Raw genomic sequence first — 13,506 nt, forward strand, 5'->3', positions numbered from 1 at the left:
GGCTTCTAGAGGTAAAAGTTCTTTCTAATTTCTATTGTCCTGTTCATTCCCTGTGTTTCATTCCTTCTTGTTGACCAATGTCCCGTAAATCCTTCTGCTTCCTAGGCTCGCTTTATTGGCCTATGAGCAGAGACACTCCTTTAGGTCCCGATTCAGAGGATGTTTGCACAGGCTCTCAATCAACAAGTCCAAACCTTGCTCCTGAGAGATTTCCGTTTGCATCCCACGGCTAAACACCAAAGGGTCTGTCTGTCTCTCTGTCTCCGTCTCTGTCATTCGTGTGTGTGTGTGTGTGTGTGTGTGTGTGTGTGTGTGTGTGTGTGTTAGTGTGTGTGTGCGCGCGCGCCTGTGTGTGTGTGTGTGTGTGTGTGTGTGTGTTAGTGTGTGTGTGCGCGCGCGCCTGTGATTTGCTTCCTATTTTGGTCTCGAAAATTGATGGGGCGGGGCACTTGGGATAAACTTTTCCGAGGAAGCCAACTAAGTTTGTCAGAAAAAGGACGGATAAAAAATTCTTGAAGGTAACCTGGAGGTGAGGAGGTCAGTTTCGGGCCTACCCATTCCATCACCAACAATTCGACCAGAAGGGAAAATGTCCGGGAAACGGAACCTAAGGTAAACAGTTCTCAGTCCGGTGAGGAAGGAACACACATGCCCAAGTTTATTTCGGCAGAGGGCTGCCATAATAACTGTCCCCGGCGGGGACTGACCACCGGCTAGCCGGTATTCTTGAACTCGGTCAGAGCAGTTGGTCCTCGCCCGCGTTCCACCTCTTTCTTTCTCGGCTCACCCAGAGCCGCTCTGCCGCCGCCATCTTACACACGATTATCGCGAGACATCCTCGGCCGCCGGCCGCCAGACTCCTTTTCCAGCAGGTCTCTCTTCCACGGTTCTCGCCGTCGCCGAGGGAAGTATCGCGAGAGTTGGTTGCCTTGGCTCCCTGTAGCTATAGCAGCCGCGGCGGTTAAGGATGCGACGGCGGGAGCGGTGAGTGCGACACTCTCAGGGGGGCGGGGCCGGCGGAAACGGGGTGCAGGGGTAGCTCAGGGGGAGGGGGTGCGGAAGGTCGGGTCTCAGGGGACCTGCACCCCGGGGTGACGTGTTAGGAGGGACTCCCTTTCTGTGCGCAGCGGGACCGGGCGTCTTTCTGAGCTGGGGCGGCAGGGGAGGGTTGGCGGTGCTCGGAGGTCCGGGGACGGGGGCAGGGAGACCCGAGTAGAATTAGGCTCAAGGGGGCAGGAATGGGAGCCGGAGAGGGATGTGAGTGATGGGAGCTGGGAGGTTAAGGAGACTCAGAACCGGATGAAAGGAGCCAAGCTGGATCCGAAAGAAGTGGGAAGAAAATGGGGGTAATGTGCAGAAGAGGGTATGTTGAATGGGAGCAAAGAGTTGGGCCCACGTTGGTTTGTACTGTTGAGGGTTGGGTAGGAGTGCGGAAAAGAGGGAGGGTCAGATTTTTGCAAACACCCATTCCTTCCCTGCTCTACGGAAGGCTGGGCTGGGCCACCCGTCCGGCACCTGACTCCTGAATGGTGTGGCGGGAATGGTGGCGTCCCGGAACCTTCCAGCTTTCTGTTCCCCTTGCCAAAGAAATAATCCAGCGAACCAGCACTCTGGACTTGTGAAAGGAGAAGTCTTGGTAAACTAGTATTAGTTGGAGAGGTTCTTTTTAGCGTAGAGACTATGAGTAGGGTACTGATTGATTGCTACTCTAAAATAAAGCGTGGGGTGGGGGCGGGAGAGAGACTTTCTTGAGGAAAAAAAAAAAAAGCCCACAAACCATGAGGTTTGCTTCTTCTGGAGCGTTTGTGAGCTGAAAGAAGGGTGTGTGTGTGTTCACAACACGTTTCTTCCCAGATTCATTCAAATGTAGAATTCCTTTACAATGTGCTCGTGAAATTATATATGCAGTGTAAAATCAGTAGAGTCGATATAGCAAAAGAATGTACAGTTAAGACACTCAAACCTTTTCACAGATAGAACTTAAAACTAAGAACGTGTTTCTGTTGTAGCAGGACGGTGAACACTCAATCTAGGGGCAGTTTAGTACCTTGCATAGAAACCATACTGTTTTTACAGTATGCCCATTCAGATTATCTTTGAAGAAATTGGTGAGGTTTTATTTTAGGAGACAATAAATTTTGAATACCTGAAAATAAAAGCAATTTTAAAATTAACGAGGGAAAAAATTTTACCCTCTGAATCTCAAAAACTGTTTTTTGGAGTTGAGTTTGGATTTTTTGGCTGGTTAATTTCATTTTTAGTGGAAATCAATGGCTTCCTGTAAAGGGTAAAGATAATTTAGCCATTTTTTTTTCTTTTTTCTTTTTTTCGGAGCTGGGGACCGAACCCAAGGCCTTGCGCTTGCTAGGCAAGCGCTCTACCACTGAGCTAAATCCCCAACCCCGTAATTTAGCCATTTTAATCTGCAGAAACAAGCTTTCCAAAATTTTTTCTATTTTGTAGGTATAAATTTACAAAGGGTAACTTCTTTTGATTATGTAAATTATGTAACCGGATTTTGCCATATTGAGATTCATAAATTCATTAATTAGAATAATGGCTTTTAAATCCTTGAGCTAGCTTAAATATAGTCATGGAACCCATTTATTTGATGTATATTAGAGGAAAACTTAGTTTGTGGTGTTTGTAACAGGACTTTTCTTGGACAGGGTGAAGCTTTGTGTGGTAGTTAACAGAAATTTTCTGTAAGAGTTCAACAACAAACTTTATGGAAGCCCTGCTGTGTACCGTATTATGTAAGGTGTTGACGGGAGAAGGTCAGGTCACATCTATTGAGACCTCTTTTGTGTGGAAGACCTCAGGGTATAAAGGTGAAAGGTACAAGGCTCTCTGCCTTTGATTGCTAAGAAACCATTTGGGAGACAATAATGAGACATAATGGTGATATAATGAGTGCGTTGTATTAACTATGAGTATGAAATATGTTCTGTCCTTGTATTTACATAGTTGATTTAAAAAATTTAAAAACAGGATTGGGGATTTAGCTCAGTGGTAGAGCGCTTGCCTAGGAAGCACAAGGCCCTGGGTTCGGTCCCCAGCTCCGAAAAAAAGAACCAAAAAAAAAAAAATAAATTTAAAAACAGCCAAATTGTGGTGGCACATCCCAGCACTCAAGAGGCAGGTGAATCTGAGTTCCAGACCCAGCGTGAGTTCTTCAACAGCTAGGGCTACAAAGAGAAGCCCCTTGTCCCTGTGGCACCCCTCCCATCCCCCCCACATTAAGCAAATTCTAAACTATGCTACATGAATAAAATATTTTTCAGGAGAAGAAAAAGTTGCAATGGAAATTGAAGAGGAGGTTTTTCTAGTTTGCTCCCCCACCCCCTGCCCCTTGAGATGGAATTGGTAGCCTAGATCATCCTGTACCTTTTGAGGCGTCAGTTTATCTAGTGGTCCTTTAAACTTTTTCTTTTTAAAAATAATGGTTTTCACCTATTCTGCAGGGAGACAGAAGGCCAGGTGGCGACTGTAGTATACAACCTGTAGCCTAGTCTTTGCTTTTTAAAAGATTTATTTAATTAATTATTTTATATAAGCACACTTTAGCTGTTTTCAGACACACCAGAACTGTACATCAGATCTCATTACTGATGGTTGTGAGTCACCATGTGGTTGGTGGGAATTGAACTCAGGACCTCTGGAAGAGCAGAGCGGTGCTCTTAACCACTGAGCCATCTCTCCAGCCCAACTCACAACATTCTTAAGTAACTAATAATAATATTCAACACTCATTAAGTTCGTGTTCCGTGCATTCTTCTCATTTGTAACACAACAGCTGGGATCTTAGGGTTTTCTTTTTTGCCTTATGCAAGCAATGACCTAGGGCCTTGCACAAGCATCTACCAGTATGGCCTTGAATACCTACCTGAGTTTTAAAAATAAGGATCAGGCTGGAGAGAGAGAGATAACTGCAGTAAAGGTCGTACTGCACTTGCAGAGGGCCTGAGTTTGGATCTTAGCAGCACCGTCTTGTGGCTGACACCACTTGTAAGTGCCTGGCAGTTGGACACTCACTTCAGGCTTCTGCTGTCTCCCATACACGGCATTCACTCAGCTCACATGCAAATAGAGAAAATAATAAATCTTAAAAGTCAGGATAAGGAAGTTAAAAAATAACTCAGAAACAGAAGGAATCTGGGATTGGTGACATCCTTGCAATCCTGTAATCTGGTAGGCAGAGGCAAGCTTGAAGCCAGCCTGGTCTACAGAGTGTATTCCAGGCCAGTCAAGACTACACAGGGAGACCCCAACTCAAAAGATTAAATGGTAGGAAAAGATAAGGAGGTGTCAAAATGAAGTTGGCAGAGATCATAGAGCTGGTAAATGCCAGACTAGGAATTAGTTGGAAGTGATGTGATTCTTATTTTTACTCTCAGAGGTTGGGACAAGAAGATTGCGTAAGCCTAGAAGCTCTATACAGCTTGTGTATAACCCGGGAGACCCCTCTCAAAGAAGAAAACATAGTCAGGTGAGCAAGATGGCTCAGTGAATAAGGGCACTTGCAGCTAAGCATGGAGACCTGAGTTTGATTCTTAGAATCTACACTGTTGTGAAGTTTCACAAAGTTGTTCTTTGACCTTCACATATATGTGTGACATAGACATAGTTTTATTTAACCCCCAACTCTTGTGTGTGTAAACACACAAAATGTTAAAAAAGAGAGTAGAACATAAACACATAAAACCTAGGCTTTGGTGATACAGATAAAGTGGTATGCTTAGCCCGAGAAAAGCCCAGGGCTCAAGCTGTAGCCTTGTTTTTTTTAAGATTTATTTATTTGTTATATACATGTAGCTGTATTCAGACACACCAGAAGAGGGCATTGGATCCCATTACAGATGGTTGTGAGCCACCATGTGGTTGCTGGGATTTGAACTCAGGACCTCTGGAAGAGCAGTCAGTGCTCTTAACCACTGAGCCATCTCTCCAGCCCCAAGCTGTAGCCTTGTAAGACAGATAAAAAAGAGTCTTTGTCCTGAATTCACTTTGTAGACCGGGTTGGCTCTACAAAGAATTCAGACTGCCTCTGCCTTCCCAGTGCTGGGATTAAAGGCATGTGCCACCACACCTGACTAAAGAATGATTCTTAAACTGGGTGTGGTGCTGCACACCTTTAATCTGTGAGACAGAGGCAGGTGGATCTCTGTGAGTTGAGGCCAGCCTGATCTACAGAGTGAGTTCTAGGATGGTCAAGGCTGTAGGGTGACCCTGTCTCGGAAGAAAGGAAGGAAGGAAGGAAGGAAGGAGGGAGGGAGGGAGGGAGGGAGGGAGGAAAAAGAGCAGTCTTGAAGCAGACTTGATATTGAGGTAGAGATTGAAATTGGAGAGTATAAGTTTGTAGAAGGGGCATCTCTTCATAAGGTTTCCTCCCTCATATATTTATACTACGTATGAGAAACTAATTTGAATATAGCATGATGCTAAATTTGAGGATTTATATTGTTATACAGGGACTTGAATAAATTACAATTTTCATGCTGTGTTTAATTGTATAGGGAACTATGCTTGGGAAAATGGTTGTAACAAGAAATAATTAACATTTGCAAGCTCTCAGAAAATGATTGTTTAGTAGTGGAAATGGTTATTTATTCATATATGCGGCAAATGATACTTTTTAGTTTTTTGTTTTTTTGTTTTTTTTTTTCCCCGGAGCTGGGGACCGAACTCAGAGCCTTGCGCCTGCTAGGCAAGCGCTCTACTGCTGAGCTAAATCCCCAACCCGATACTTTTTAAAAATTTAATTTTGTGTGTATGAGTTTTTGCCTGCAACTATGTGTATATACTACATGTGTGCCTGGTGCCTGTGGAAGCTAGAGGCAGGCATCATCCCATGAAACTAGAATTATAGATACTTTGTGAACACATTTAGGTCCTGGGCACTAATCCTGGGTCCTCTCTAATAATGCTGGCCAAAATTAAAATTTATTTTTGTCTTTTAAAGTTTTTGTTTGTTTTCATTTTTTGATAGAGGGTTTCCCTATGTAGTTTTGGCTGTCCTGGAACTCGTTCTGTAGACCAGGCTGGCCTTGAACTCACAGACATCCACCTGCTTCTGCCTCTCAAGTGCTAAAAGCATGTGCTACCACTGCTGGGCTTATTTTTTCAACTTTAAAAATTAAAAATTGTATCTATTTATTGTGTGAGTATAGGCATGTATGTGTGTGAATGTAGGTGCACGTGTGCCATGGCTCATGTGTAGAGGTCATAGGACTACTGCCTCTCCCGTAATCTTGTGGGGTTAAAGCAAGGTCATCTACCCCTGCAGGAAAGGGCCTCTACCCTCTGAGCTATCTCACTGACCCATTTTGTTTTGTTTTGTGAGGAAGAATCTCAGATACACAGCCTACCCTGAACTTAAAAAGTAGCTGAAGTTGGCTTTGTACCAGATCCTCCTGTGTCTGTCTCTCAATGCTGTGATTGCAGGGACTGATCACACCCACCCTAGAAATGTTACTAGGTTAGACTCTAAGGTGGTTAACTCTCCTTCCCTCTTGGAATACAAAGACACACACACACACAGAGATACCCACACACACACACAGAGAGATACGCACATACACACACACACACACACACACACACACACACACACAGACCTGCTTTCATGGTTTTTACATTATTTTTTTGTTAATATATATGGGGTTTCATATAGAGATTAGAGGGCAACTTGTGAAATTGGTTCTTTTCCTTCCACCATGTGGATTCTGGGGTTCAGACTCAGGTGATGGGCTTTAGTGGTAAGTGCCTTTACCTGTTGAGCCATCTTACTTGAAATTTTTGGTTGAAATTAAAATTTTTTAAATATATATATGCATATAATTTTAGAGATTTTATGTATATAAATGTTTTATCTATATGTAAATATATATACCACATGTGTTTCTGGTGAGGTTAGAAGAGGGCATTGGATCTTCTAGAACTAGAGTTATGGTTGTGAGTACTGGGACAAGAACTTGTTCCTTTGCAAGAGCAACTGCTAAGCCGTATCTCCAACCCCTAATTTTAATATATATTAAATATATTAACATATTAAATATATTATGGTTTATTTATTTTACGTATGTGAGTACACTGTCACTGTCTTCAGACTCACCAGAAGAGGGCATGGGATCCCATTACAGATGGTTGTGAGCTATGATGTAGTTGTTGGGAAATGAACTCAGAACCTCTGAAGAGCAGTCAGTGCTCTTAACTCCTGAGGTGTCTCTCCAGCCCTAATTATATTTTCAACGTACATTTATTCGTGAATGTTTGTGAGTGGTGTGTGCATGTCATGGTGTGTTTGGGGAAGTCAAAGGGCAACTTGCAGGACTCAGTTCTTCCCACCATGTTAGTTCTGGCATTGAACTCCGGTCCTTAGGTTTGGTGGCAAGTGCATTTGCACTCTGAGCTATCTCGTTGGACAGAAATTGAAGTTTTATGTATCTGTAAATAGCTTGTTTTTTTTCCAGTTTTTTTTTTTTTTTTTTTTTTTGGTTCTTTTTTTTCGGAGCTGGGGACTGAACCCAGGGCCTTGCGCTTCCTAGGTAAGCTCTCTACCACTGAGCTAAATCCCCAGCCCCTTTTCTAGTTTTTTTGAGACAGAGTTTCTCTGTGTATCAGCCCTGACTGACCTGGAATTTGCCTTTTAGACCAGGTTGGCCTTGAACAGAGATCCATCTGCCTCTCCCTCTTGAATGCTGGGATTAAAGGTATGTGCTACTGTGCCTCCTACCCATTCTTTTTTAAATTATTTTAATTCACTGAGTTTGACTGGGGCTGCCACTACTCTTGGGTGTTGGCCTATCCAGTAGAGTGCAGTTTACCTAGCAGGGGCCACACCCTTAAAGAAAAATGACCTCCTTTCCACCGAGCCATCCGCAGTCATAGTTTCCGAGTTAGTATGGGCGGTGCCGTGAGTCCCTACTTCTTCCAAGCTGGAATGTCAACTGGCTTGATCTTGTGCTGGTCTCGTGTAGGCAACCACAGTTGTCTCAAGTTCATGAGTGCAGTGGTGCTGTCCTGTCCAGAAGACAGCTTTCTCTGTGATCTCCCCAGTCTCTGGGCCTTAAGAGTCTCCGTGGGTCTGTGGGTGGGAGTAAGGTAGATGACCATTTGTGTCTGAGCACTATGGAGATACTTACTCTCTACTCTTTTTATGGAAAGAGAAATAGATGCTCTCAGGTAAGTTTAGGAAGCTAGTGTTGTCAGGAGACTAGATAAAAGACAAAGTACAAACTACTACTGACTTCCCTTATATTGTATTTATTCTTCCTACCTAGGATAAATGCATTCAGATCATTTAACTAAGTGTCTTTTATATTTGGGGTGTGTGTGTGTGTGTGTGTGTGTGTGTGTGTGTGTGTCTGTATTACTGGGTCATTTTATCTTTTCTTTTTTCTTTTTAAGTAGGATTTACAGATTTACGGGCAAGATGGTGCATACTTTTAATCCCAAGACTGGGATACAGAGGCAGGTGGATCTCTGAGTTTGAGGTAAGTCTGTTCTACAAAGCAAGTTCTAGGACAGCCAGGGTTATACGGAGAAACCCTGTCTTGAGGGGCAGGGGGTAGACAGACAGACAGACACACAGACACTGAGAGATACAGAGAGGGATGGACACACACGTTCACGCACACACATGCACACTTGCACACACACGCACAGAGAGGGGTGGGGAGGATATGTAGATTGAAGGGAGTCAGTGTATGTTTCCTTGAGTTGACTCTTGAAGCATTTCCCATCTGTATTGATTTTTGCTAATAGCATATGGATAAATGAGATTTTTTTTCCTGACACTTCTTTATCTAAGTGGGCACCAATTTAGTCAAGGCCAACCTAGACTCCAAAGCAAGTCCCAGGACAGCCAGGGCTGCTACACAGAGAAACTGTCTGAAAAACACTCATGTTTTCGTGAGTTATTTTTGATATATCGTGACATATTTCCAAGAAAAGTTTTGAGCAAAAGAAAAGTAATACATAAATCCTTGAGAACTGAAAGAGAAACTTGTCCAGGGGATGGAGATACTTGGCAGGGTTTGCATCTAAAAGTGGTCCTCCCTTCTCACTCTCCTCAGGACAGCCTGGATGTACTACTTTTCATTGAAACAGCCTTCCTTTTTTTTTAAAGATTTATTCATTTATTATATATAAGTACACTGTAGCTGTCTTCAGATACACCAGAAGAAGGCATCAGATCTCTTTACAGATGGTTGTGAGCCACCATGTGGTTGCTGGGAATTAAACTCATGACCTCTGGTAGAGCAGTTGGGTGCTCTTAACCGCTGAGCCACCTCTCCAGCCCTCCTTTGTTGTTTTGGAGGTCTGAATTTGCTTTTGCTTCTCCAGGGAGTATAAAGATACTAATTTTATACCACTTACTATTGTTAAATTTTTTATATATTATTTAATTAATGTATGTGAGTACACTGTAGCTGTCTTCAGACACACCAGAGGAGGGCATCAGATCCCATTATAGATGGTTGTGAGCCACCATGTGGTTGCTGGGAATTAAACTCATGACGTCTGGTAGAGCAGTCAGTGCTCCTAACTACTGAGCCATCTCTCCAGTCCTACACCACTTATTTTTTTTTTTTTCTTTTTTCTTTTTTTCGGAGCTGGGGACCGAACCCAGGGCCTTGCGCTTGTTAGGCAAGCGCTCTACCACTGAGCTAAATCCCCAACCCCTACACCATTTATTATTAACAGGAACAAACTGAAAACAGCTAACCCTGCATGATAGATAAAAATGATGATTTAATTTTAAAGTTCAGTTTCTTCATATTGAAGTTGGACAGTTTTCTTTTTTCCTGTTTCTGTCTCAGTCTCTGTCTCTCTTGATAAGGTCTCTCTACATAGCCCTGGCTGTCCTGGAACCTACTATGTAGACCAGGCTGGTCTTGAACTCACAGATTCACCTTCCTCTGCCTCCCAAGTGTTCGGTTACAGATGTGCCCAGAACAAAAAGTATTCTTATGGGCATGAGATGATGTATCGTTTTATTATGATTTTCATTTCCCTAATGGTTAGTAATCCTGAGATGCTCATTGGTCATTTGTATATCTCACTTGATAAAATGTCCTTTTAGGCCCTTGTCCATCCTTCCTTTTTCCCTTCTTTCCTATACTCATATACTTTTGGGGCTTCCCTCCCTCCCTCCCTCCCTTCCTTCCTTCCTTCATTTGAGAAAGGTTTCTTTGTGTAGCCCTGGCTGGCCTGGAACTCACAGAGATCCATTTGCCTCTACCTTCTGAGTGCTGGGATTAAAGGAGTGCTTCACTGCACAGCTTTATTTTTGAGGTTTTAAATATGTATTCATTTAATTTTATGTGCATTTGTGTGTCTGAGTGTATGTATGTGAAGGAGCCTGTGAAGGTTGGAAGCATCTAATACTTTGGGACTAGACTTAAAGTTGTGAGCCACCACAACTCAGTTATGAGTACTGGGAACTGAACCCCAGTCCTCTCCCTAACATAACATTGGTGCTCATAACATTGAATCATCTCTTCAACACCCCTTGTCCATTTTCTTTGTTATATTTTGTTGTAGAGTTGTAAGCATTCTCCACATGTTATACATATTAATCTCTTTTGTTGCTATTGTTTCTTGTTTTGTTTTATTGAGACAGGGCCTCATTCAATAGCTTAGGTTGGTCTGGAACTCGGGATGGCTAGGATGTCCTTGCACTCATTATGATACTTCTTCCTCGGCCTCTTGAGTGCTGGGATTATAGACATGTGCTCATCTGAATATAACCTCTTATCACATTCTTATTTGTACATAATAGCTTTTACTTTATGGTTATTTTTTAAATCTTTTGTTTAATCTGTTATGTTCTTAGTATAGAAACTCATTTTTTGGTTTTTACTAACTTACATATTAAAGATATTTAAAAAGAACACTACAATAAGGATACTCATATATACTGTCTAGTGTGTAAATCCTTAGTTCTACTGATTACCAATCTTTTTTACCAATGGCTGTTGGTGCGTATTTGAAATCCAAGCACTCTGGAGGTTAAGGCCAGAAGATGGGAAGTTCAGAGCCAAGCATTGTCAGATCTTGTCTGAAAACAATCAATCAAAAGATAACCAGTAGTGAATGTGATGTTTCTCTAGCTACTTTAATCTTTAGATAGGCTGTTAGCCTGTTAGAAGTTCATCCTGGCTGAAGTCAAATATTACAGAGGTCTTGTGAAGGAGGGCTAAGGTGAGAAAGGTTCTTGTTTCGTTTCAGGTTCAAAGTGTAGTCAGCAAGCACCACCAGAGGCCTTCGTACATAGTAGGAACGTAGATAGATGAGTTCTTTGCTCTCCAATACTTCTTACTGAAGTTATTTAATACCTCTGTTAGAGCATTTTGAACTGAAATCAGCTCTACTTATCTTTGTGCTCAGATTGTTCTGTTTTGTTGCTCAAGAAATGGGCGTGACAGTAAATGTTTTCTTAAAGGTCGTGAAGCTGAGAGAAAGCTTGGACGTTTTTAGTTCTCACTGCGTGCGACACGTTTGGCTGCCTTGGCTACTTTAAATTTGTGAACAGAGCAAATGGAAGACTGGGGTTGGGAACGTTGCTGGCTCACTTTCTCAAATGCTTGTCCAGCATCAAGTCCAGGGTTTGATACCCAGCACTACCTATATCCCGAGTACTTGGTAGGTGGAAGCAGGAGATCAGAAACTAAAGGTCATTGTGTTGTACTTTTTTTAAAGATGTATTTATTTATTTATGTATAGGAGTACACTGTAAATTCAGACACACCAGAAGAGGGCATCAGATTCCATTACAGATGGTTGTGAGCCACCATGTGGTTGCTGGGGATTGAACTCAGGACCTCTGGAAGAGCAGTCCGTGCTCTTAACCGCTGAGCCATCTCTCCAGCCCCCTTGTTGTACATCTTGAGTTCAAGGTTAGCTGGGATACAGGAGACTGACTCTGCCTTGTTGGAAGAAAAAAGAGAGAAAAAAATAGGAGAGCTATAATTCCCTTGAGGGATAAATTTTTGTAAAATCTATAAGAAGCAGTCATTTTTTTAGTGGAGTCCAGTTAAGGGAAAAACTGTTGAAATAGACAGTCCTGCTTCCTGGATAACGGTGGTAGACCTGACTTCACTGTAGCTGAACGTGAAGTTTTCTTGTGAGCCTGTACTAGCTGTAGCAGATGCAGTCACTGCTGCCGTTGGTCCCTGAATCAGTAGTATGAAGTCGCCAGAACAGGAAATGATCCATGGCATAGGCCCGTGTAAGGAAGGACTTGTAGTTCTAGCCACATTGGTACACAGGTTGTGGGTGTCTCTTTAAGCGCACAGACTGGCTTACTGTAGGAGGAGCTGTTTCTTAAGGACCAGGTGTGAGTCTGAAGTGATGACCTCATTGTTCTGACCAGACCTGCCCTAGACGCTGACTGGATACTTTTCTTATTACACATCCTACAGCTGAGAGAAGCAGGATGTGATTGAAACTTCAAGCAGTCTGTGAGTAGGGGGCAAAAAGCAGGGGGAAACTTTGAAATATGTGGATATGAATGTCAAACTTAAAGACACAGACACTTAGACTTTCTCTAATCTGAGGACTGTGGAAAAAGTACATGAGAGGTTGAGAAAAGCTTTGGTGGCTCTAACTTTTTTCTAGTGGCCTCTATATCTGTCTGTCTGTCTGTCTGTCTATCTCTTTCTAGAGATCTGTCTGTCTGTCTGTCTATCTATCTATCTATCTATCTATCTATCTATCTATCTATCTATCTCTTTCTAGAGACAGAGTCTCACTATCTAGCACTTGGTTAGCCTGGAAATTGCTATGTAGACAAGGCCATCCTCAAACTCATAGCAATCCACCTTCCTCTATGCCAGGGTTAAAGGTGTGTGCCATCAGCCCAGATTTAGTGGCTGTGTGTGTGTGTGTGTGTATACATGTATGCATGCACACGCACATGTGTGCAGTAGCTCATGCCATCGTGTATATGTGGAGGTCAGAGAATAACTTTTTGGATTCTTTTCTCTCCTTATTTTATATGGGTTCTGGGAATCTAGCTCAGGTTATAAGTCTTGTGCTGCAAGCACTTTACCTGACAGAGCCATTCCATGGGCTTCTTTTTTTTTTCTTTTTTTTGGAGCTGGGGACCGAACCCGGGGCCTTGCACTTGCTAGGCAAGCGTTCTACCACTGAGCTAAATCCCCAACCCCCCATGGGCTTCTTTTAAGAAGTAACTTTTCTCTTCTTGATGTTAGGAAAGGCCCAATCTCTGTCTGTCTCTCTGTGTCTGTGTCTGTGTCTGTGTCTGTGTCTGTGTCTGTGTCTGTGTCTGTGTCTCTCTCTCTCATATACCCACACACAAATTTAAAAGTTCATAAGATGTTAGTAAAATGTATAAGTATTGTAGAACTGCAGGGAAGTTATTATATGAAAATTACAAGGAATAGTTATTCTTTATCATTATTATTGTGTGAGTGTGCGCGCGTGCGTGTGCCATGTAGTGCTTGTGTAGGTGATAACCTGTGGAGTTGATGTCTCTAT

General features: G+C 42.7%; 1 protein-coding gene across 25 annotated transcripts in view; it reads left to right on the forward strand.

Moving 5' to 3' along the window:
• Positions 1–444: 444 nt before the first annotated feature.
• Positions 445–13,506, forward strand: part of Usp54 (ubiquitin specific peptidase 54) — a 98,529-nt gene continuing 85,467 nt past the window's right edge. For 13 of the 25 annotated variants that reach the window (XR_015638127.1, XR_015638118.1, XR_015638121.1 and 10 more), the window contains exons 1-2: positions 923–984; positions 8,413–8,495. The gene's annotated coding sequence lies outside the window, so the exon portion shown is untranslated. Of the gene's footprint in view, positions 613–922; positions 1,364–1,517; positions 1,637–8,412; positions 8,496–13,506 lie in introns of those variants that run through there. The other 12 variants (XR_015638117.1, XR_015638119.1, XR_015638122.1 and 9 more) reach the window with 4 other exon arrangements.

Source organism: Rattus norvegicus, chromosome 15 (genome assembly GCF_021556685.1).
Source record: "Rattus norvegicus strain SHRSP/BbbUtx chromosome 15, alternate assembly SHRSP_T2T, whole genome shotgun sequence".
In the NCBI taxonomy this organism is placed as follows: Eukaryota; Metazoa; Chordata; class Mammalia; order Rodentia; family Muridae; genus Rattus; species Rattus norvegicus.